Source organism: Microcebus murinus, chromosome 16 (assembly GCF_040939455.1).
Source record: "Microcebus murinus isolate Inina chromosome 16, M.murinus_Inina_mat1.0, whole genome shotgun sequence".
In the NCBI taxonomy this organism is placed as follows: domain Eukaryota; kingdom Metazoa; phylum Chordata; class Mammalia; order Primates; family Cheirogaleidae; genus Microcebus; species Microcebus murinus.
This window is the reverse complement of record NC_134119.1, coordinates 14,129,967-14,153,077: the sequence shown is the minus strand read 5'-3', so window position 1 is coordinate 14,153,077 and position 23,111 is coordinate 14,129,967. Positions and strand designations below refer to the sequence as shown.

At 48.5% G+C, this 23,111-nt stretch overlaps 1 long non-coding RNA gene across 1 annotated transcript; it reads left to right on the top strand.

The window, feature by feature from the left end:
- The first annotated feature begins 220 nt into the window (after positions 1-220).
- On the top strand, positions 221-15,706 carry LOC142876860 (uncharacterized). The gene is made up of 2 exons (XR_012923693.1): positions 221-383; positions 14,770-15,706. It is a non-coding gene; the product is annotated as an uncharacterized LOC142876860 (long non-coding RNA).
- Positions 15,707-23,111: the final 7,405 nt, after the last annotated feature.

Genomic DNA, 23,111 nt, shown 5'->3' with positions numbered 1-23,111 from the left:
GGCCGGAACTATTTCCTCCGCTGACCCGAGGAAAGATAGATTTCCAGTGTTCATGAAGGTCGATCCGAGGCCTCAAAACCATAATCATGTCCGAAGAGACTCTAGGGTTTTATATTTCGCCCGGTATGGGCGACGAAATCCACTATGGTTTGGGGACTACTTTCTCCCTTGGCGGAGGGTTACATAGGAAGTGGTACGTGACGTCATTGCTGGGTCCCTTCCCTGGGCCGCAGGGCTGGGTGCGGCGAAGGCCGGCTCCGCTCATCTGGGGCGTGGCTCCGGGTGGCCTGGCCACGCCCCCCGGAACGGCTCGGGTTAGCGTGAGGCCGCCGGAAGCCTTGGCCTGGCGGAAGAGGGGTTAATGTTATCAGTCGTTTTGCGAGGTTCGTTGCCTATTGCGTAACTCTCTTCTCGAACCTAATCGAATCCTGCCCCATTAGGTTTGATGTGTCTTGGCGGGAGGGGAGCCTATAATCTTTGTACAGATGGGAAAACTGAGGCCCTGAGACTGGAAGGGCTGGTCCAAAATCACATCCAGGAGACTCCGGAGGCAATTCGCGTGGCCAGGGTCGGGGAAATGGAGAGGAGTTAATTAATGCCTGACCCTGACCTTTGTGTATGTATTTGTTACATGAGTACAGCTGGAGGTCAAGACATCCCACACAGCTGTCCTCTATGTAGATGGTGTAGGTGTATTAAAAGTCTTAAGAAAGGTTATGCCTTTCTTTCTGGATGACCAAAATGCCACCTTGTGTTTAAGCCTTTTTTAGTATTTGCAGTGGAAGAGCGCTAGAGAGGGAGTTAGGCGCTGTGGTTTTGTCCCTAAGTCTGTGTTGCACAAGTCATTTTGCTCAATTGAAAAATACAAATTTGAACATAGAGAAAGGCATGTGAAGACCCGGGTAGGCAGAAATTGGAGTTATGCTGCCATAGGCCAAGGAATGCCTGGAGCTACCAGAAGCTGGAATCAGCAAGGCAAGTATACCCCAGAGCCTTCAGAGGGAGTATGGCCCTGTGGACACCTTGACTTTGGAATTCTGGGCTCTAGAACTCTGAGAGAATAAATTTCTGTTGCTTTAAGCCACATACCCCCACCCCAAAAAAAGAAAGAAATTACAAATTTTGGGGAAAAGAATCTCAAGAAACTTACATAGACAAAACCTATTAGAAAGGACAAAGGGTGCTTTGAGCTGTTATTTGTGTGCACATGAGTGAGTACGGTCTTTTCCTGGGTAAAGTTTTCCTTTCCTAGGTTTCCCTCTTTGTTAGGTAGAATAGAGCAGGAGGCCTCTGAGTGGGTTAGGCCCCTCACCCTCCCTTCCATCCAGCAGGGCCAGGCCCCCAGAGCAGCCCTGGAGACCTTGGTTAGCGCTGGCACAATGGCAGGTTTATTTTAAACTCCCCAGGCAGCTTCCCAACATAGACTCCATTCATCAGCTGTACAGAGGGACTCTGCCCCACATTGCCAGTAGGATGCATGTTGTCTCTACCCAAGTCACCTTCCCAAAGGCCAAGGTACTCGGGAGTAGCCCCACAGCACCCATTCCCATCCCTACTAAGACTCAACCCTTACCTTGCTCTTTGCTACCACATCACAAGATTGTAAAATGTCATGGTACAGAAGATACAGCCTAATCATGAGACAGAAGTGAAGCCCAAGGCCCAGAGAAGGAAAGCTCATGGCTCAAGATTTCATGGCTCCTTGGAAACAGCATATCAGAATCCTTCCATTACAAAGACAAACAAGCAAATCCTGGTTTTCTGACTGCTAATCCAGGGTTCTTCCCACCAAAGCATGCAGTCTGTATTTCTGGCCTCAGCTTTGTCAGGGAGACTTCTGGAAGCAGTGAAGGGCTCTGGGTCACAAGGACATTAAAGTGGACCATTGAGGAAAAAAATGTAGAGGGCAGGAGCCAAGAGAGAAAGAGGAGGGAGTGTGCCAGGCTTTGTGTGTGTGCTTTGCTGCATCATGGTATCTTAAGGAAGCAGCGGTGATTATCATCTTTGCAGAGAGGAGGAAGCTGATGCTCAGAAGTTACTTGTGCAAGGTCACACGGCCAAGGGGATGGCGCTGGGATATGGAACCGGGTCTGTCTGATTCCAAAGCTCAATGCAATTTAGGTAGCATGTGAAGTATGCTTAGCAATCATAACACTTAAAATACTCTGAGACAGTCACTGTTCACAGTGCTTTATCTACATTAATTTCTTTGATCCTCACAACCTGTGAGGTAGTTATTATTCCATTCTATATATGAGAAAACTGAGGCACAGGACAGTAAAGGAATCTGCCTAAGTAAGGGGCAGAGCTGGAATTAAAAACTAAGCAATCAGGCTGCAGACTTCATACCGGTACTTTTAGATTGTTCTACCATTTTTCATACAATAATAAAAATACCTGGTTCTTAGATAATACTTTATCTTCTCTGAGTCAGGCATAGTGGTTACTATCTTCCCATTTTACAGATGAGGAAATTGAAGCCAAGAGAGGAAGTGACTTGCTCAAGATCACACAGCAAGTTTCCTGAACTAATAGATAATGGCTGAGTGTCCAGGCCAGATATCCTGCAGTAGACAATAATCATACTAGCAAATATTTATTGAATTGAGCACTTACCAAGTACCAGGTGCTGCATTAGATGCTTTATATGAATTTTTTTTTTTTTTTTTTAGGAAAGTCTTGCTCTGTTGCCCGGGCCAGAGTGCAGTGGCATCATTATAGTTCACAATACCCTCAAATTATTTCCAAGCTCAAGCGATCCTCCTGTTTCAGCCTCCCAAGTAGGTAGGACTACAGGCATGTGCCACCACACCTGGCTAATTTTCCTATTTTTAGTAGAGATAGGGTCTTACTCTTGCTCAGGCTGGTCTCAAACTCCTGACCTCAAGCAATCCTCCCACCTCAGACTCCTGGAGTGCTAGGATTATAGGTGTGAGCCACTGCCACGCCCAGCCCCACCTGTATTTTTAATCCATAAGCAAAACAACCAGAGATAGTAGATACTCATTATTCCCATGGTACAGTTGAGGAAATTGAGGCTCAAGAGCAGTAAAGTGACTTGTCCAAGGTCATGTGCTTGATGGCCCCAGAGCTGGGGTTCAAACCCTGGCTTCCTAACTCCCAGCCCAGTGCTCCTTCTGTTGTACTCGAAGCCCCAGGAAGGCAGCCGAGCTGAGAGGAGGCAGTTGGCAGGTGGGCGCTCTGGGGCTCATCTATACCTTTGTCTGTCTAGGCCACTGGCATCTGCGGGGTTTCGCTAAACCTGTTTTTAAAAACCTATTTATAGCCAGGTGTGGTGGCTCACGCCTGTAATCCTAGCACTCTGGGAGGCTGAGACAGGCAGATCGCTCAAGGTCAGGAGTTCTAAACCAGCCTTAGCAAGAGCAAGACCCTGTCTCTACTAAAATAGAAAGAAATTAACTGGCCAACTAAAAAATATATATAGAGAGAAATAATTAGCTGGGCATGGTTTCACATGCCTGTAGTTTCAGCTACTCGGGAGGCTGAGGCAGGAGGATTGCTTAAGCCCAGGAGTTTGAGATTGCTGTGAGGTAGGCTGACACCATGGCACTCTAGCTGGGGCAACAGTGTGAGACTCTGCCTCAAAAAAAATAAAAACCTATTTATAGCTTAAAACTGTACCACCACTTGGGATAATGGGTCCCTTAAGTTGACTCCCCATGGAGTAAATTAAGACTTCCTTTTATTTGTCCTAAATCTTTCTCTTTTAGGATTGGAGGGAATGGGATAGTGGGGAAATGTCTGTAGGACCAGCATACTTGGAGTCAGGAAAAAGGCTGAAGTCCAAATAGTGTTTTCCTGTTTGTATAGGATGGTAATTTCTGACCCCGACAGCAGGTGACATGTATGCAAACATCTCTTCTGATCATTCCAAAGGCATAAGGGGTAGGCAGGGCCTGGATTTCCGTCTCCTTTAATCTGTGTTGTTTCTTATGATATTGTCAACATTTAGCACAGTTTTGCAAAAACAGGTAATAGCTATTCGTTGTATGAATGAATGAATGAATCCTCATTCTATAGACAAGGAAACAGAGACACAGAATATTAGGGGTCTAGCCAGGGAAACACCATGCCAGATGATTCAAAAAAGGGAATTTAATACAGAGTTGTTTGATGGGCAGAAATAGCAACCAGAGGAGGTTGAGGCAAACCTGAGATTAGCAACTTCAGGAAGCCACTACCTTCCCCAGGGCTGGATGTATAAAGGGAGGAGATGGTATTACTAGAGACCAGAAACTGGGGCCACCCAGAGAGAATCCGGAACCACAGTGGGACAGACTAGCTGGAACTAAAACTCTGGAGGAGTCACTGCAACCACTGAGGCGTCCCCCACGCCACCCTTCCCAAGGCAGAGAAGGGGGGCGGACACTGGCTTCTCCCTTCTTCCTCTCTCATCTCTCACCAGGGCTTCCCACCGGCTGATCCACTTCCTACTGCCAAAGGCCAGCTGGTAAGGGAGACCAGGAAACATGGTTTGCAGGGCTCAGCCTCTGCCATACAGAGCAGAGCAGAAGGGCAGAGAATAGATTTGAGATAAACAGAAAAATTGACCTAGGAAGGGATCAAGTCGTGTATGCATGGTCAGGCAATGCCCCCCCCCCCCAAGTCCATGTGATCTTTCTAGGCTCTTCTCTTTTCCATGGCCAGCCTAAGCATCACCTCTCTCAGGAAGCCTCCTCCCCAGTAGGATTGCTGCCTCCCTCCGCTGAGTTCCTCTAGCATGCCCTACCTGCCGCTGTCATAGCGTGCACCCCAGTGTGATGCTGCTGGTTACTTCCAGCCGCCTCCGTGGCCTGTGCCTCCCAAAGCCAGACCTGACTCTAATTTCTTTCTCTCCTGGGCAGAAAATGGTTTTTGAATCAGTCAGCTCTGAGTAGAACAACGTGGGGCAAACAAAGAACTCTAGAGTCAGACCAGCTGAAGGTCCACATGTGCCAGCACCTACCTTTCCGTGCTTTGCGACCTTAGGCTTCATTCCCTGCAGATCTCCGTTTCTGGGAAGATAATAATGCAGGGAACCTTGAGGAGCAAAAGGGAGAATGTGTGGCAGCGCAGGTAAGCTCATAGTCTCTGGAATCAGACTGCAGTCACCCCCTAGCTCCACTCTGAGTTACTTTAATTCCCTACTCCTGTGTTTGCTCACCTATTAATTAGGGATGATGTAGTACTTCATGTGGCATCCCCAAGGATTAAATGAAACAGTGTGCAGGAAACAGTGCATGCGCTCCATAAATGCACCTTGTATCATTATGTGTGGCTGAACATTAAATAGGTAAGCACTCAATGATATGTGTCTTTCTTGTTCACCACTGGAGCTGCACTACCAAGCATAGTCGCTGGCACATGATAGCTGCTCAGTCAATCTTTGTTGGGCCATTGAACAATAACTGAGTTATGTTTGAGAACATTGTTCTGCCTATGAGTCCTGTGCCTCTGTGACAGCCTACACAGGCCCAGGGAGCATCTTTGAAGTGAAGGTGGGGACTTCTGGGCCTGTGGGGAGGGGGCATGCACAGCAGGAGACAGGGGTCTGGAGCAAAGGACTAGCAAAGGGATCTAACTTTTATTGAGCACCTATTGTGTACTCATTGCTGTACACTATGGCATTTTATTCTCACAACAGCCTGCAAAGCATGGCTCATTACCTCCATTTCAGAGGTGATAAAATGGGAGTTCTGGGGTGGGGGAGAATGAGGAAACTTGCCCAAGGTTGTGCAGAAACGAGGGAGCATGGCTGGATTTGAACTCTGGACTGTGTGGCTCCAGCCCTCCATTCTTTCCACTGTACCAGCTGTCTCCTGAGGTCAGAGGAATGGAAGCTGAGCTCCAAGCCTTGCAAAAGGCCTAGGAGCAAACGCCTAAGTCAGGCCCAGGCTGAGTGACAACTTGAGTCCACGACTTTGACAGCTGTGCTGGGGCTGGCCCGGAAACAAGTAGTGCTGAAGTCAGATGCCTGGGAAGACGAGCTGTGATTGCAAAGACAAGAGATGGCCGGGGGCTGCAGCAGGGCACTGAGGAGGTGCCGAGCCCCAGAGACAATGTCCTTGGGCCCCACCTCCAACAGAAAAAGCTCCCTACTTACTTGTTCTGTGACCTTGAGCAACTCACTCAGCCATCTCAATTCAGCATCCTCACTTGTCACACAGGGTCACCATGCCTGTGGAGTTGTCATGGTATTATAGCAGACAATGCAGGGAGACAGAACTGGGTCAAGTCCAGGCCATGGCTCAAATACTAATTAGTTGTGTGATCTAAGGCAAGTCACTTCACCCCTCTGAGCCTCAGTTTCCCCATCTATATAATGGGGATAGTACCTGTCTCACCAGATCACTGTGGAGATGTCATGACTAAAGTCTGGGCTCTGGAAGAGGTTTTCTTGGGTTCAAATCTTTCTCCACCACCATGAGTTCTTTTCTCTGTGCCTCAGTTTCCTCCCCTGTAAAGTGAGAGTGAATATAAATGCACTCCGTTCATGGAGTTTCGATATTAAATGACATAATCAACAGAAAAAATGTAGAACAGCATTGGGCACAAGCGAGTGCTCTGTCACTGAAACTATTAGCCCTAGGTCTGGCAGCTAATGGTAGCTAATGCGTGCTGCATGCTGGGCACCGCTTTAAACACTGCACACTTTGACTGGAGTCTTCAGAGCCATCCTGTGAGGTAGGTGATTTACCGTCCCCCTTTTATTCATGAGGGACTGAGTTATTCAGAGGTCTGACCACTTGCTGGAGGTCACACAGCGATCAGTGTGGACGGACCAGGATTTGAGCCTGTGGACGCAGCCACTCCTTCATCCCTAATAAAGGCTGCAGAAACAGGGGCCGGTAGAATGGCTGTGTTCTGTGTGAACGTGCTTTGGAGCCAGAGGTGATGGCAATTATTAGTGTCCAAGTGGAGTAGGCCTTAAGTGAGCCCTGAAGGGTGGGGGGGGGGAGGCGGGCTGAGGAGCGGCGGGTGGAGGGGGGCTGCAGACAGAGACGGGGTGCAGGGACCGGTCTGCTCAGCTCGCGTTCGCTTCCAGCAGGGGGCGCCCGCTGCCTCCGCCAGGTCTCCCAGACCTGGGCCAGGAAGCCGGCTGCAGACCCGCGCAGATGTCCATCCGGGCGGACCTTGGGGACCCGCGGAGGGGCAGCAGAGTGGCAGTGCTAGCCTGTGCAGAGCTGGGGGACACGCCGAGAGGGGTTTATCTTCCCGTGTTTCCCGGCCGAGCTGCCAGACTGCCTCACGCAAACGTTCCAAAAGAGAAAGATGCTGAAGCCCCATCTACCCCCTCCCCCCACCAGAATCTTCTGGATGCAGGCCAGGGATCTGACACTTTTAAAACTTGAAGGAAATAAATGGGATTGAAAATCGTCAAACTGGAGTTATAGATAGCGCTTAAAATAGTAACGTTGCGTGGAGAAGTAAGTTGCCAAATGCACAGAATTTAACACGTGTGAAGGGGGGACCCAAGGCAAGAATGCAAATGGAGGTGCACATGTAGGTGGACGGTCCACTGTCGGGAGCATGGACCTTGGAAAGAGTCGTGCTTATGCGTTAGGGGCAGGCTGGAGGCTGTTTGGGCCAGGATTCTCTGTCCCTGGTATCCTGCATGTGGTCTCTGAGAGGCTCACAGGCTCAGGTGTGCACATTCCTTTGACCCCCTGAGTTCCTTGCCCCATGGAGAGGGACACAGACAGCAGAGGGCCAGAGGGGGCCCCTCTAAAGCTCCAGGGGCCAAGGCAGAACTCACCACAGTCTAAGAGCTACCCTGCATAGATTAACGCTTTTTATGTAAAGGATAAAATATGCAAAACAGTATATTGCTTATTGATACAAACAGAAGTAATAAGAACTTTTTTTAATGCATGAGAGTAAAAGTATGCATGTCTGAGAACACAAATTCAGAATGGTGTCGCTTCTATTGAGACAGGAGGGAAGTGGGGTCATAGAATAGTGCACAGGGTCTTTCAAATTGTGCCTGCCATGTCAAATGATGCTAGATGGTAGGAACCCCGGGTGTGCTTCCTTATTATCTATGCTTTTCCTATGCATAAACTATGCTATTTCATAATTTAAAATTAATCTTAAAAAGTAACAAAAAAACGAATATATTTCATGGTTAAAAAATTCAAGAAGTATGCAAAGGTGTAAAATCCAGTTATAAATCTGTCTTCCTGTCCCCCAATCTCGGTGCCACTCCCTAAAGGAGGTAACTATGGTTATTGGTTCCTTGTGTACCCTCCGGAAATGTTTTAAGAATATGCACACACTGGATCATATAACTGTTATGGACATTGCTTCACCCTCCCCCAATTTAATTGTTCTTATCTTATGTCTTGGATAGTTTTCCATATGTTACATATAGATATGTCTCATTCTTCTCATTCCTTTTTTTTTTTTTTTCTTTTTAGAGATGGGGTCTTGCTCTGCCACCCATGCTGGAGTGCAATGGTGCTATCATAGCTCACAGCAGCCTCCAAGTCCTGGGCTCAAGCCATTTTCCTGCCTCAGCCTCCTGAGTATGGCATACAAGTGCATGCCACCATGTCTGGCTAATTTTTAAATTTTTCGTACAGAAGAGACCTTGCTATGTTGCCCAGGCTGGTCTCGATTTCCTGGGCTCAAGCAATCCTCTTGCCTCGGCCTCCCAAAATGTTGGGGTTACAGGCATGAGCCACTGCACCCAGCCTCATATATTTTCAAACTGAAATTCACATAACATAATATTAACCATTTTAAAGTTTACAGTTCAGTGATATTAGTAGGTTCATAATGTTGTATAACCACAACCTCCATCTAGTTCCAAAATATTTTTATCACCCCAAAAGAAAACCTCATATCTATTAAGCAACTTATCTCTATTTCCCCCTCCCACCAGGGCCATTTGTTTTATTTTGTTTTTTTGTCATTTGTTTTTTATATAGTCAAACTTATTGATATTTTTCATAATGGCTTTGAGATTTTGTATTGTGCATAGGAATGCTTTCCTCACTCTAAGATTATTAAAAAGCAAAGGATGTGCATAGGTAGAGCCAGCTACTCGGAAGGCTGAGGTGAGAGGACGCCTTCTCTAAAAAGGATTTTCAAGTCATTATGAATGGTCAGTGAAATCTTAGAAGCTGGGCACCACGGTTGGCGATCACCCCATCTGTAGCCCCCACAGCACAAAGTTAGGTAAAGAGTAAGTATTCAATAAATGTTGTTTAAAGGCAGTTCCTACCCCAAGATTATAAAAGGAAAGCATCTCATATTCTTTTGTAGTGCTTTTAGAGTGTTTTTTTTCCCCCTTTAATTCATCCATCTGGAATTTATTTTGGTGATTGGAATGAGGCAGAGATACAGCTTTATTTTTTTCCAAGTGGCTAGCCAGTTGAACCAACACTATATTGAATAATCTGTCCTCCCCCTCCTGATTTGAAATGCCACCTTTAGCATAGACTACGTTCCCACATGTACTTGGGTCTATTTCTGGACTCCCTATTCTGTCCTGGTGATCTGTCTGGGATTCTGTATTTTTTTAAAGCTCCCAGGTGATTCTGATGCAGCCAGTCTGCAGATGGTGCTTATCTATGATGAGATATTTTTGTGGATTCTTAGCAATGAAGGAAAAAAGAAAGAGTATCATAAAGTTAAATTTCACTTTAAGGGCCCATCTTTTCTTTTGTGATTAGATACTTACTATACTTATTTTAAGATTTTTAAATAAGCTAATGTTGATAGTAAGTGGCTATTTTGTAATAGTTTATTTTAAATAAACTATACATTTTTTAAAGAGCATAACAGGCATAGAGAAATGTACACAAATCGTATTAAGTGTACAGTGTGATGAATTTTCACTAACTGATCACACGTCCCTGGAAGACTCCCTCATGCTCTGTCCAGAAGTGGAGCGATCACTATCTTGACTGCTTATTTTTCTTCCAACTTTTTATTTTGAAAAATTCTCAAACCTTCAGAGAAGTTGTAGGAATTGTACAATGAGCACTGTTATGACCTTCACCTTGATTTACCAGTTGTTAACATATTGCCATATCTATTTCTTCTCTCTGTTTATATTTACACATATACTTTTTCTGAACCACAATGAAGTGAGTTGCAGACAACCTCACGCTGCACCCTTAAAACTCCAAAGACTAAGGGCAGTCTCCTACAGTGCAATTATCCAACATGCAACCTATATTCAAATTTCTCCAATTGTTCCACTAACATGCCTTAATGTGGTCTAATTTTTTAAAAATCCCAGGGCCCAGTAAAAAATTTCATATTATTTTCAGTGTTAATGTTTTCTTTCTTTTGGTCATTATTATGCCTCTTAAAATTTCCTGGCAAAATGAAGAGTTGATAACCTTGTATCGATTCCCAAATACTTTTGAAAATGTACTGGTGGCTGGGCATGGTGGCTCATGCCTGTAATCCTAGCACTCTGGGAGGCCAAGGCGGGTGGATCGCTCAAGGTCAGGAGTTTGAAACCAGCCTGAGCAACAGCAAGATCCCGTCTCTACTATAAATAGAAAGAAATTAATTGGCCAACTAAAAATATATATATAAAAAATTAGCCGGGCATGGTGGCACATGCCTGTAGTCCCACCTACTTGGGAGGCTGAGGCAGAAGGATTGCTTGAGCCCAGGAGTTTGAGGTTGCTGTGAGCTAGGCTGACCCCACAGCACTCTAGCCTGGGCAACAAAGTGAGATTCTGTCTAAAAAAAAAAAATGTACTGGTTCCTAAAGTTCAAGATATGGGAGTTGCTGTTCTAGACGAGCAGTACTATTCAAAAGACCTTTTTGCTACAATGCAAATATTTTGTAACCTATGCCGTTCAATAGGGTCACCACTAGCCACATGTGGCTTCTGAGCACTTGAAATGTGGCAAGTGAGACTGGGGAACTGAATTCTTAATTTTAGTTAATTTTAATTAATTCAAATTGAAATACCACTTGTGTCTCGTGGCCACTGAGTGGGACAGCCTAGGTCTAGATGGGTCAGAGGACCAGGCTGGGAGCTCTGGCAGAGCCTGGGTGTGAGATCTGTTCTGGAGCCCTCAGCTGGCTCCCCAAGGGGTGCTAAGTGCTGGAGGGAAAGGGAGAGGCTCTAGAGTTAGCATGGCCCCCCACCTTTTCTGCCCACCTTCCCTGCCTTATTCCTCCCTCAGTGCTCACACGTATGTATGTATGTATTTTATTTATTTTTATTTTTATTTTTTTGAGACAGAGTCTCACTTTGTTGCCCAGGCTAGAGTGCTGTGGTGTCAGCTTAGCTCACAGCAACCTCCAACTCCTGGGCTCAAGCAATCCTCCTGCCTCAGCCTCCCAAGTAGCCGGACAACAGGCATGCGCCACCATGCCCGGCTAATTTTTTCTATATATGTTTTTAGTTGGCCAATTAATTTCTTTCTATTTTGAGTAGAGACGAGGTCTCCCTCTTGCTCAGGCTGGTTTCGAACTCCTGACCTCGAGCAATTCACCCGCCCCGGCCTCCCAGAGTGCTAGGATTACAGGCGTGAGCCACTGCGCCCGGCCTCACAGGTATTTATTGAGTGTCTGCTGTGTACTAGGCCCTGGGAATCTGCTGATGAACAAGCCAGACTTGGTCAGAGCGGATTGTCAATGTCTGCGGATATGTTTATCTTACACATGAGTTGGCCACCTCCTGAGTTCAGGGGCCCAGCCCAGCGCCTGGCACTCGGAAGGAGCCTAGGAAAGGTTTGCTACATGAGTGAACGAATTACGAGGAGAATCTTTCAGGTTGCATTTGAGAGGACAGGACAGAGGGGGCTGTTTATTGATGGGAGGACAGGAGAGATGGTGCTGTTTAGTGAGGAACGTACTGGTCTGATTCAGGAGAGAGTCTTGCCCTGACTTGCTCTGTGTTCCTGTTCTTGGCAAGTCCTTTATCTTCTCTGAGCTTCATTTTCCCAGTGGTAAAATGAGGTGGCTGGGCTAGGTCAGGCCTCCAGGGCCCCTCGAGGATGGGGACAGTGGAGATGGGGAACAGAACAGCACCTCGTGTGAATCAGTCTTCTGTACTCGGCGCCCTTGAGATCCAGTTTCTTTTCTAAGCAACAGGGTCTTCCTCCATTGCCCAGGCTGGAGTGCAGTGGCCCTACCATAGCTCACTGTAAGCTCAAACTCCTGGGCTCACAGGATCCTCCTGCCTCAGCTTCTGGAGTAGCTAGGACTGCAGGAGCATGCCACCATGCCCAGCTAATTTTTTTTTTTTTTTTTTTTTTTTTTTTTGCAGAGACAGGGGTCTCACTATATTGCCAAGGCTGGTCTTGAACTCCCAGCCTCAAGTGATCTTCCTGCTTTGGCCTCCCAAAGTGATGGGATTACAGGCCTGATCCATAGTGCCTTGCCCAGATCCAGTTTCGTTTCTTTTCTTTTTTGAGACAAAGTCTCACTCTGTTGCTTGGGCTAGAGTGCCGTGGCATCAGCCTAGCTCACAGCAACCTCAAACTCCTGGGCTCAAGCAATCCTTCTGCCTCAGCCTCCCAAATAGCCGGGACTACAGGCATGCGCCACCATGCCCAGCTAATTTTTTCTATATATTGTTAGTTGGCCAATTGATTTGTTTCTGTTTATAGTAGAGACAGGGTCTTGCTCTTGCTCAGGCTAGTCTCGAACTCCTGAGCTTGAGCGATCCACCCACCTCGGCCTCCCAGAGTGCTAGGATTACAGGTGTGAGCCACCATGCCCAACCCCAAATCCAGTTTCTTTTTTTTTTTCTTTTCTTGGATGGGAATCCAATTAAATTAATTAATTAATTAATTTTATTTCAGCATATTATGGAGGCACAAATGTTAAGGTTACCTATATTGTCCATGCCCCCCCAGATCCAGTTTCTTAAAGGCGTTCTGGGGCATTAGAAGTTGGAGGACCCTTGAGGCAGAAGAGACTCCCAGAGTCTGCAGGGTCAGGCTGAGGACAGTCTGAGTGGGGTTCTGGGGAGCTTTGTAGGGAAGAGGAGACCCCCGCTTGTCTCACAGGTTCCAGGTCTGCTCCAAGCCCACACCTGCCTGAAGGTGTGTTTGCTGGGACCTTCCTTGCTAAGGGGATGAGCCCATCTCCCAAGGAAGGAGTGGCGCTTCAGGAGCGAGCCTGATCTTGGGGCAAGAGGGAAGGCCAGTGTACTCCTCACCCCTTGCAGGATCTGTGTAACCTGCCCCGCCCCACCATTGGGTGACTCAGGCTGAAACCGACCCCGGCATTTGCCCTGTCCAAGCCTCCTCGGTTGGTGTCTGGGTGCTATCGATTGCCTTCCATTTACCCTTCGGGAAAATGCTGTTGCACTGACAAATGGGGCCCAGATTGGAGGTTACTAAATATGCAAAGCCCTGCTCCTCCTTTTCCACTCAGCAGACTCCTATTCATGCTTCAAATCAGGCTTAGCTGTTGTTCATGTTAAAGCCTTCCCTGACCTCTGACCTCTCCCTCATGGAATTAATCACTCCCTCTGCCATTATACACTTTGGAGCCAGAGTACCTGGGTTTGAATCACTACTCTGCCATTAACTAGCTGTGTGACCTCGGGCAAGTTCCTTAACCTCTCTGTGTCTCTATTGCTACCTCTGGGAAAGGGAGAAATTTATAGCACCCACCTGACGGGCTAGTTGTGACAATTAAATTAGTTATTACATATAAATACTTAGGACAATGCCTGACACATAGTATAAGTGCAAAGAAAGCTGACTAGTGTTACTATTATGTTTTTATTTATTTATTTATTTATTTTTATTTATTTATTTTTGAGACAGAGTCTTGCTTTGTTGTCCAGGCTACAGTGAATGCCGTGGCGTCAGCCTCGTTCACAGCAACCTCAGACTCCTGGGCTCAAGCAATCCTCTTGTCTCAGCCTCCCAAGTAGCTGGGACTACAGGCATGCGCCACCATGCCCGGCTAATTTTTTCCATATATATTAGTTGGCCAATTAATTTCTTTCTATTTATAGTAGAGACGGGGTCTTGCTCTTGCTCAGGCTGGTTTCAAACTCCTGACCTTGAGTGATCCACCCGCCTCTGCCTCCCAGAGTGCTAGGATTACAGGCGTGAGCCACCGCACCCGGCCTATTATGTTTTTATATTTAAGAAATACCTGAGGATACAGTGAACACAGCAGATAAGGGTCCTGCCCTCATCACGTTCTCCTGCTGTGGGAAGAGAGAGACAAATAAACAGGAAATTCACCCTGAATTATGAAAAATGCCTCAATAAGGGAAGTGGTGGGTTGAGGGTGGTCATGGGAGCACGGAAGAGGCCCCCTTCCCAGGTTCGGTGGCCAGCAGCATTTTCCTGGAAGAAATGACATCTCAGCTAAAATCTAGGAGATGAATAAGATTTAGCCAGACACAGGGGAGAGCAGGGAGGGAAGGCGTGGGAAGGGTTTGAAGCAGGGGCGTGGAGAATGCAAAGCTCAGAGGCCAGAACTCGGTGTGTTCCAAGAACGGAGGCTCAGGGAATGGAGTGTTGGGCGTGGGTGGGTGGGAGCCCTTGGCGCCTACACCAGTTACTCGGTACATCTCTGTGTAGTCTCCCTTCCTGGCTTGTGAGCTACTATGGGACAAAGCTCACATGGCCTTTAATTCCACATACCCAGTGCCCAGGTGGGCACTCAGCCGGGGCTCAATCCATGTTTGCCGAACAGAAATGAGAAAAGAGAACCCCTCCGGGAGCCATCTTGGGCGGTCTTTTCATTTGCTTGTACCTGTGAGTTGGGAATTCTTAATCCTCTTGGGTATTCTTAACAGCCAAGTTCATTTGTCTGTTCAGAATTGTCATCTGCCATGAATCCAGACTCCCGTGAATGAGATGGTTCCATGTGGGCCAAGTCAAGTTTCTGGTCCAGTTCGGTGAATCCTGCTCTTGGGAGTCCATCTCTGGGTACCAGTGGTGTCTGCAAACTTTCAGCCTTCTTGTGCGTGTGGATGGATCATCTGGGGCAGGTGATGCAGATTCTGATTCAGCAGGTCTGGCCCGAGAGTCTGCATTTCTAACAAGCTCCCAGATGGTGCCAGTGGTGCAGGTGAATTGCACTTTGAACAGCAAGACACTAGACAACATCGCCATTTTTCCGGGCCCTAATTGCATTGATGATTGCAAAACCAGGTTGGGGTCAGCTTCTGAAGGGCCTTGGATGCCAGGCTAAGGAGGCCAGATTTTATTCCGGAGGCACTAGGGAGCTGTAGAAGCTTTCTGAGCACAGTCAGGGAGAGCCGATCAGGAGATGAAGCGGGAGCATGGGTTCCTGGGTGCTGGGAGGTGCTGGGCTGAAGCTCAGGCCGGGACACTGAGAATGCAGAGGGTGGTGGGTGTCCTGGGCTGAACTGTGTCCCCACCTGTCCTGTTCACATGTCGAAGTCCTAACTCCCAGCACTTCAGAATGTGACTGTATTTGGAGATAGGGTATTTAAAGAGGTAATCAAGTTAAAAGGAGGTCACTAGAGTGGGCCCTAATCCAATATGACTGGTGTCCTTAAGAAGAGGAAATTAGGACACAGACGCACGGAGGGACAACCACGTGAAGATGCAGGGACAAGACAGCCGTCTACAACCAAGGAAGGAGATTTTAGAAGAAACTAACCCTGTCAAAACCTTCTAGCCTCCAGAACTGTAAGAAAATACATTGCTGTTGTTTAAGCCACCCACTCTGTGGTACTTTGGTACTGCAGCCCGAGCAAACTAATAAATACAGAAGGGATGGATTTAAGAGGATTATCCAGGTTGTCAATTATTTGGATGACATGGGAGGGGGACTGCAGGATTACATACAGATGATTTGGAAAGTGGGAAGGCCTGGGAAGAGAAGGTGCTGAGAATAGAAACAGGAGGGGGGCAGAGGGAGGAACAGGGCTGGGGAGGAGGGGGTTTGGACCACGGTATGTGGGAAGTGACACTGGGCCCTCGGGAGGTGCTACTCAGGAGGATTTAGGAAATAAGGCTGGTGGTGCTTGGGATCAAAACCAGGCACTTAGGGGTTGAGAAGGAAGAGAATGGTCCCGTGTCAATCGGGGCCCTTGGTTTTAAACAATCAGAGCTGGCTCGGCCTAACTTAAGCTGAAAGGACTGTATTGCAAGGGTTCTGCAGGCTCCAGGCCAGACTTGGAAACTGAGCTGGGGCCAAGGGACACTGGTCAGCAGGAACATGCTGCAGGGCCCACCTGTGAGGACTCTCAGGACTGCGGGACTCCCAGTGCCACCTCCTGCTCATTAGCCAATGCAGCGGTCTGAGAACTGAAGTCCTGGGGGAGCACCCTCTGGCCCAAGCCTAGTCACATGTCTGCATCCTAGGCACCTGGAGGAGGTTTCTAGTGGGAGGTGCTTGTCTCTCCTCCTCTGGAAGATTGAAGGTGGCTGCATGCTCCGCAATACTCCTCCCGTGGAGAATTGGGCTCTATTTCTCTTCCCTTGAACGGAGGCCGGGCTGTGACTGCTTTGGCGCATAGGATACAGTGGAAGTGACACCATGCCAGCTCTAGGACGAGACTTTAAGAGAGCTGGCAGCTTCTGCCTTGGTCTCTGGGAGCCCTGAGCCACTCTGTAAGAAGACTGACGAGAGAGACTGCAGGGAGAGGCCCTGAGGTTACTTGGGAAAGGGAGAAGGGCCCAGAACAGCCCAGCCTTCCAGCTGGCCCTGCCAAGCCTCCAGTGTTTTAGAATGTACGTGGGATTTTGCTTTTATTTGGGCATGGTGAGGCCAACAGGTCAGGAGATGGCTGTCACTGAAAAGACAGTTGGTTACTCACAGTTCCCAGGAGGAGGGGGCGGGCCATGCCACGCAGGCCACATGGGGAAGCACCCGCTCAGTCAGGAGGCAGAGGCAGGGAGGGCGCGGCCTGGGGCACGGCCTTTGCTGTGGTTTTGGCAGAAAGGAAGAGGCAAGATAGGGCAGACAAGCTGAGCAGGGTTGGGATTGGCGGTTTGATCAATTTCGTTGGGTTCTGGGCCATAGGGGTGGTCCCTACCTGTCCAGTACCTGGGTGAGATGATTTAGGACACAGAGACAGTATCCTCCCTGTAGGAGCTGATTCAAGTAGGTGCTCACAGGCAGGTTGTTTGCTATCTCTAGGAATGGACTAACCCTGGGAGGGACAGTCCCTCCCTGGGTCTGCAAGGCCCCAAGATGTCAAAGCATCAGAAAATAAAAAATATAATGAATATACCCAGGAATGTGAGTGAAACCATCTTGGACCCTCCAGTCTACCCTCTGCCACCAGCTGACGCTGCCCCAGGCCTCATGCAGCAGAGAGGAGCAGTCCTGCTGTGTTCTGTCCACATTCCTGACCCGTAGAATGGTGAGATACAGTCACAAGAAACTGTTGTTTTAGAAGCATTAAGTTTTGAGGCCATTTGTCAAGCAGGCATAGATTTCTGGAAACCCCCCTCACCCCCGAACAACTCATCCATTAGCAGATTCCTTTCCAGACTCAGAAGGAACCTGGGAAATATATTCTATTCATGGTTAAAGACATGACTCCTGTCAACACATAATGCGCTTTTGGCCCCCATTATAAAGATGAGGAAACTGAGGTTCAGGGAGGGAAAGTCATTTACCCAAGTCTCACAGTTCAGATCTAGGTCTGTCAGATTCCAGCGTCCAGCCCCTCCCACTGCACCAGCTGTCTCCTGGGCAGCCTCTCCGTGGAGCCCCCGTTGGAGCTTATGGGTGGTCTTCAAGCCAGGCTCCTCTCATCTACAGATACTCCCCATCTTCTCCCACATTGCTTCCCATCAGGAGCTGGGCTGGAACTGCTGCTTCCAGGCCCTGGGAGGCTTCTAGCACATCCCGCTGCATCCTTGCGGAGCCTGTGCCATCTTCCCTTCATCCCAGCGCCCCTGGCTCCAGGTGTATCAAAGCCCCAGCGCTGCGTGAAGTTCAGGTTCGAACACATCTCAGCAGGCTTTGTGAATACATTAGTTTTATTTTCCCCTAACATGCCATAGGGGAGGGGGGGGCACTGGAACTCAATATGCAAATATATGCAGATCGCATCTAAATGAGGGTGTCGCAGGATTAATGGGAAGAACAGGCAATCAGAGCAGGCCCAGCCCAGCCCGCAGCCCTGGGGCTCTGCAGCAGCGCAGTTGGAAATGGCTCTCCCGGGAGGGTGTCTTGGGCTCTCTTTCAGAGCCTGTTCTTTGAAGCAATGTCTCTGCAGCACAGGGGAAGGAAGAGCTGCGGAAATTGGTTCTGGATACTTCCTGGCTAAGTGTTCTCAATTGCTTCAACTATGTTGGGGGTGGGTGGGTGGGGGAGAGGGGGTGGAATCTCTGAACTTCTCTCAGTCAACACAGCCAGCAGCGGCTGTCCCCATCAGTGATTTCTAAACCAAGGGAGCTTGCTAACAGCCACTTCCAGACCCCACTGATTACTGCATCAGAATCTCTTGAGAATCTTTTTTTTTTTAAAGTCCCCAGCCTGAGGAAACACTGATGCAAACCATGGGTTCTTAACCTGGAGTCTCCTACATGTTCCAGTGGGCCCTGTACAGCAGTCTTATTAGCCCCGGCTACATATTAGAGTCACTGGGGCTTTAAAAAACCCCAGCGCTCAGGCTGCACCCGCCTAGACCAATTAAGTCAGAATCTAAAGGGAGAGAGAGGGTGAAAGCCAGGCATCAGTAGTCAAAAAGCATTCCAGGTGATTCCAACGTGCAGCCAAGTTTGAGAAGCCTTGCTAAACAAGTATTCTGGGAGGACACTTGCTACACTCGGGCTTTCTTTGGGGCTATATTTAGCTCCCGGCCCACCGCCCTGTGCAAGCTTCAGGAGATGTTCCTTCCAGGAAGGGGACTATAGTCAGGATTGACAAGCAGCTGCTATGCACTGATTCAGCAGGGTCAGTTGTAAAAATATTGCAGTAATCCCTATCCATTTCTAACAGGTGCTGCCTTGAACTTTATAAGCACCCTAGTGTTCCAGCACCACCTGCCCCTACCCTACCCCCCCAAGGGCCCTGGACTAAATCAGTTCTGATTTGTGAGGGCTCCTGAGGTCCCAGTTGTTAAATATTTGAACATCACTCCCAGCTATATCATTGTGGTGAGGAGCATCAGCTTTGTAGTCAGAAAGGCCTGATTTTGGTACTCACAGTGTGACTTCGGACAAGTGGCTTCATCTCTCTGAGCCTCAGTTTCCGCATCTGGAAATGGGGTCAAACGCCCTCCCTCTCGGTGTAGGGTGAAGCTGCACTAAAGCAGAAGTGTCAGACTTGAGTAAGCCTCAGAACCACTTGGCTGGCTTGTTAAGACAAAGATTGCTGGGCCCCTCCCTAGAGTTGCTGATTCAGTATTGCTGGGGTGGGGAGCAGGTGAGAGGATCCATATTTCTCCCATCCAAGTACCACCCAGGCCTGACCCTGCTTAGCTTCCGAGATCAGATGAAATCAGGTTCATGCAGGGTGGCATGGCCGTAGGCAGGATTCAGGTTTCCAACAAGTTCCCAGGGGCTGCAGTTTCTTCTGGTTTTGGGAGTACGCTATGAGAGCCGCTGAACTGGAAGACGTGTGAGAAAGCACGCTGGACCAAGAGTAGGGGCTCAGCCTGGGCTTGGAAAAGCGTCAAAATCTGTCTCCAGCTGCCCTGTGTGCTGTGTGTACTTCCCCTCTGAGCCACCATGGAATGTGAGGATTAAGGCCCCTCCCCACCTCCTCCCCACTGTGAACAGGACCAGATTTTAGACCTTTAGGGGTTGTGATCACTGAAAGTACGGTGGCCTTCCCCATCTGTCATCCAAAGTAAAACAACACTAAACACTGACATGACTATATAAGGAAGTCCAACAGAGAACTGGTTTTTCCCATGCTGGCTATTTTGAGGGTTTTTTTTTTTTCAAACATCAAAACAATCTTTTAAATGTGTATTTTGGGACTGCACCTGCTTTGCTGGGACCCTAAGCGTATTCTTACCTGCCAGTGGGCAGTCCAATGCCAAAGGCTCTGGTCTAAGGCCCACCCTCTCTGTCTCCATTCCAGCATCTCTGCTCCCATAGCACTGGCCCTTCTTGTAGACAGGAACCTCTCACCTTAAATAAGATTCAACTTGACTGTTCTTTGCCCCTTCAAACTACTTCACTTTTCTTTTCCTTTTTTACTTCACCCCCCACTTTTTTCTACGAAGCCCAGTCAAATACCTCACCCCTGTTCCCTCTGTTGCCTCCCAGGCTTAACCCCTGCAGCTGGGCTCCTAGGCAGCCACCCTCCCTGCCCCCAGACCTCGTCCCCACTGACTTCCTTTTTGCCAGAGCCAGTGATCTGATCTTAGCACGGGATTTGGAGTCAGAATGCCCAGGCTGGAGCTCTGTCACTCACTAGCTGTGTGACAGTGAGCAACTTAAAGCACTTCTCTGGGCCATCACCTTGAAAATGGTTCACAACCTCTGCCTCCCATGAATTCCAAGGGGTTCTGAAAGCTCCGGTTCAGATAGGCGGCTAAGAGGATCCCCCATAAAGTGCAGATCAGATGTGACTGTGCATGACTGCACTGGATGAAGTCAAGTCCCCCCACATGCCTTGACTAGAATCTTCACAGACCTAGGCGGCTGGGGACACATGCAGAACCCATGGTAGAAAGATCAGGACGCTGGTGTCAGATCTGGGTTGAGTCCCCGGTCTGCCTCTCGCTAGGTGTGTGGACTTGGGTAAGCCCCTGAGCCTCAGTTTCCTCACCAGTAAAATGGGATCATGAATGCTAAGTTGCAAAGTGAAGGTGAGAGCCCTGGAGTAACGGAATCATAATTGCTAAGTGGTGTTTTTCTGTGTACCTACTGTGTGCCAGGCACTGTGCCGAAAACTTACAATGCATAATCTCATTTCATCCCTGCTACAACCTTTTGAAGTGAGGGCTATTCTTTTCTCCCCTTATAGATGAGGAAATGGGGGCAGAAAGAGGCAAAATGACCCGCCTGAAGTCACACATCCACTAAATGGTAGGAACTGGAATTTGAACTCAAGAGGTCTGATGCTAAAGTTTATGCCCTGTGACTTCCCTACCAAAGGTGCTCAGTACAGATAAGTGGGAGGCATGACTTAGTATTAGCAGGGACTCTTAAGAGTCAGCATGGGAATTGCCACCAGCCTGGGGCTAGGGATGGTTGGTGTGTTTTGTGGGTGGGGGGTGGGTACTTGGGTGATGCTCTTCCCTGGGGCCATGTCTTGCTGTACACACACCTTTCTGCTTCATCCCAGACTCTAGTGTCTCCTTCACATCCTGCCAGGGCTTCTCTGGCCTGCGGCCCTCCCCTCTCCGGCCGGTTTGGGAGGAACAGGCTTGGAGTTCCCCCATCCAAATAGAGGGACAGATTCCTCATCTTGTGAGGCTGACCCTGGTCTGGGGGCCTGAAGTTACTATTAATAATAGCGGCCTGCAGGGCTGTGTCATCCAGCTGGTGACTCAGGGCTCCAGGGTCAGCCCCCTCCCCATGCTGACAGAACCATTACCCCAGCCAGGGGCTTAGAGTCCAAGCTATGAATCTGGTTGGGGGGGCCCACCTGGGGCTATGTCTTCCTCACCCAGGGCCATGGCTAAACTCTGTGTGGTATTGGAAGGAGGGGCTGGGGGAAGTAGGGAAGGGGATGTGGTAACTAGAACCACTTCCTGCCATTGCCGTGTTGAAAGCCAAGCTCTCCCCAGGTTCCCCTTGATGGGGGGTGGGGAGCAAGGGGAGTAAAGGAGGAAGTTGGGAGGGGTATGAGTTGGATTGACTCCAGGAATCAGGCTCTGGGCTGGGCGTCCTCTCCCTGCTCCCCCGAGGGAAAAACAGCTGGCTGTCCTGAAGGTGGTCATAATTAGAGCAGCAGCAAGCACTTACTACCTGTGTGCCAGGCATGTGTCTCTGCTAACTCTTTGACCCTTACAACAACCCCATGAAGGACGCACTATGATTGCCCCCATTTTACAGATGGCTAAACCGAGGCACTGTTATGTCAGTTGCTCAGGTCACACAGCAAGTCAGTGGCAGAGTTGAGATTTGAACTTAGGCAGCCTGGCTCTAGAGTGCAGGCTCAGCCGCCACGCCTTATTGCCCCCCACACTCTGACCCTGGCTTGTTCTGTGAGCACTCTGGGCCTCAGTTTTCTCATCTGCATGATAGAGGTAATGGGAATAGGTAAGTAGACCTCCCTTTAGTGATGCTTGTCTCCCTGGTAATTAATTATTCAGTCTTTCCCCTCCTGGACTGCCAGTTCCATAAAGACTGGGATGAAGGCTCTCTTGGGCACTACTGTACTCCCAATTCTTAACACAATGCCTGGCCCATAAAAACTCAACACATATTTGTTGAGAAAATGGTTTTTAAAGGTTTGAAGATCATCATCAATGGTTTGAATACCTGTTAAAGGCTTTGGATCCTTTACATAGAAAAATCAACATATACCAGTGGTTCTCAACTGGGGGTGAGTCTGCCCCTCCCACTCCCCCAGGGGACATTTGGCAATGTCTGCTAACATTTCTCATTGTCACAACCAACGGGGGAGGTGCTCCTGGCATCTGATGGGTAGAGGTCAGGTATGCAGCTAAACCTTACAAAATTCACAGGACAGCCCCTCAAAATAAACAATTATCTGGCCCCAAACATCCAAAGTTCCAAGTTTGAGAAATGTGATATATATACATACATACAACATATTTGGTATCATTGATGGCAAGTTAGGCGTAACTCATGGATTCATGTAAAGCCCATGTCTCCCCTGGATTGGAGCATCTCTTCCTCTGTTTCCCTCTCTAAAATCACATTGCTCAGGCCGGGTGCGGTGGCTCACCCCTGTAATCTTAGCACTTTGGGAGGCTGAGACGGGCAGATCGCTCAAAGTGAGGAGTTTGAAACCAGCCTGAGCGAGACCCCGTCTCTACTATAAATAGAAAGAAATTAATTGGCCAACTAATATATATAGAAAAAATTTGCCTGGCATGGTGGCGCATGCCTGTAGTCCTAGGTACTCAGGAAGCTGAGGCAGCAGGATTGCTTGAGCCCAGGAGTTTGAGGTTGCTGTGAGCTAGGCTGATGCCACAGCACTCACTCTAGCCTGGGCAACAAAGTGAGACTCTGTCTCAAAAAAAAAAAAAAAAAAAAATAAATAAATAAATAAATAAATAAAATCACATGCTGTATGACCCACA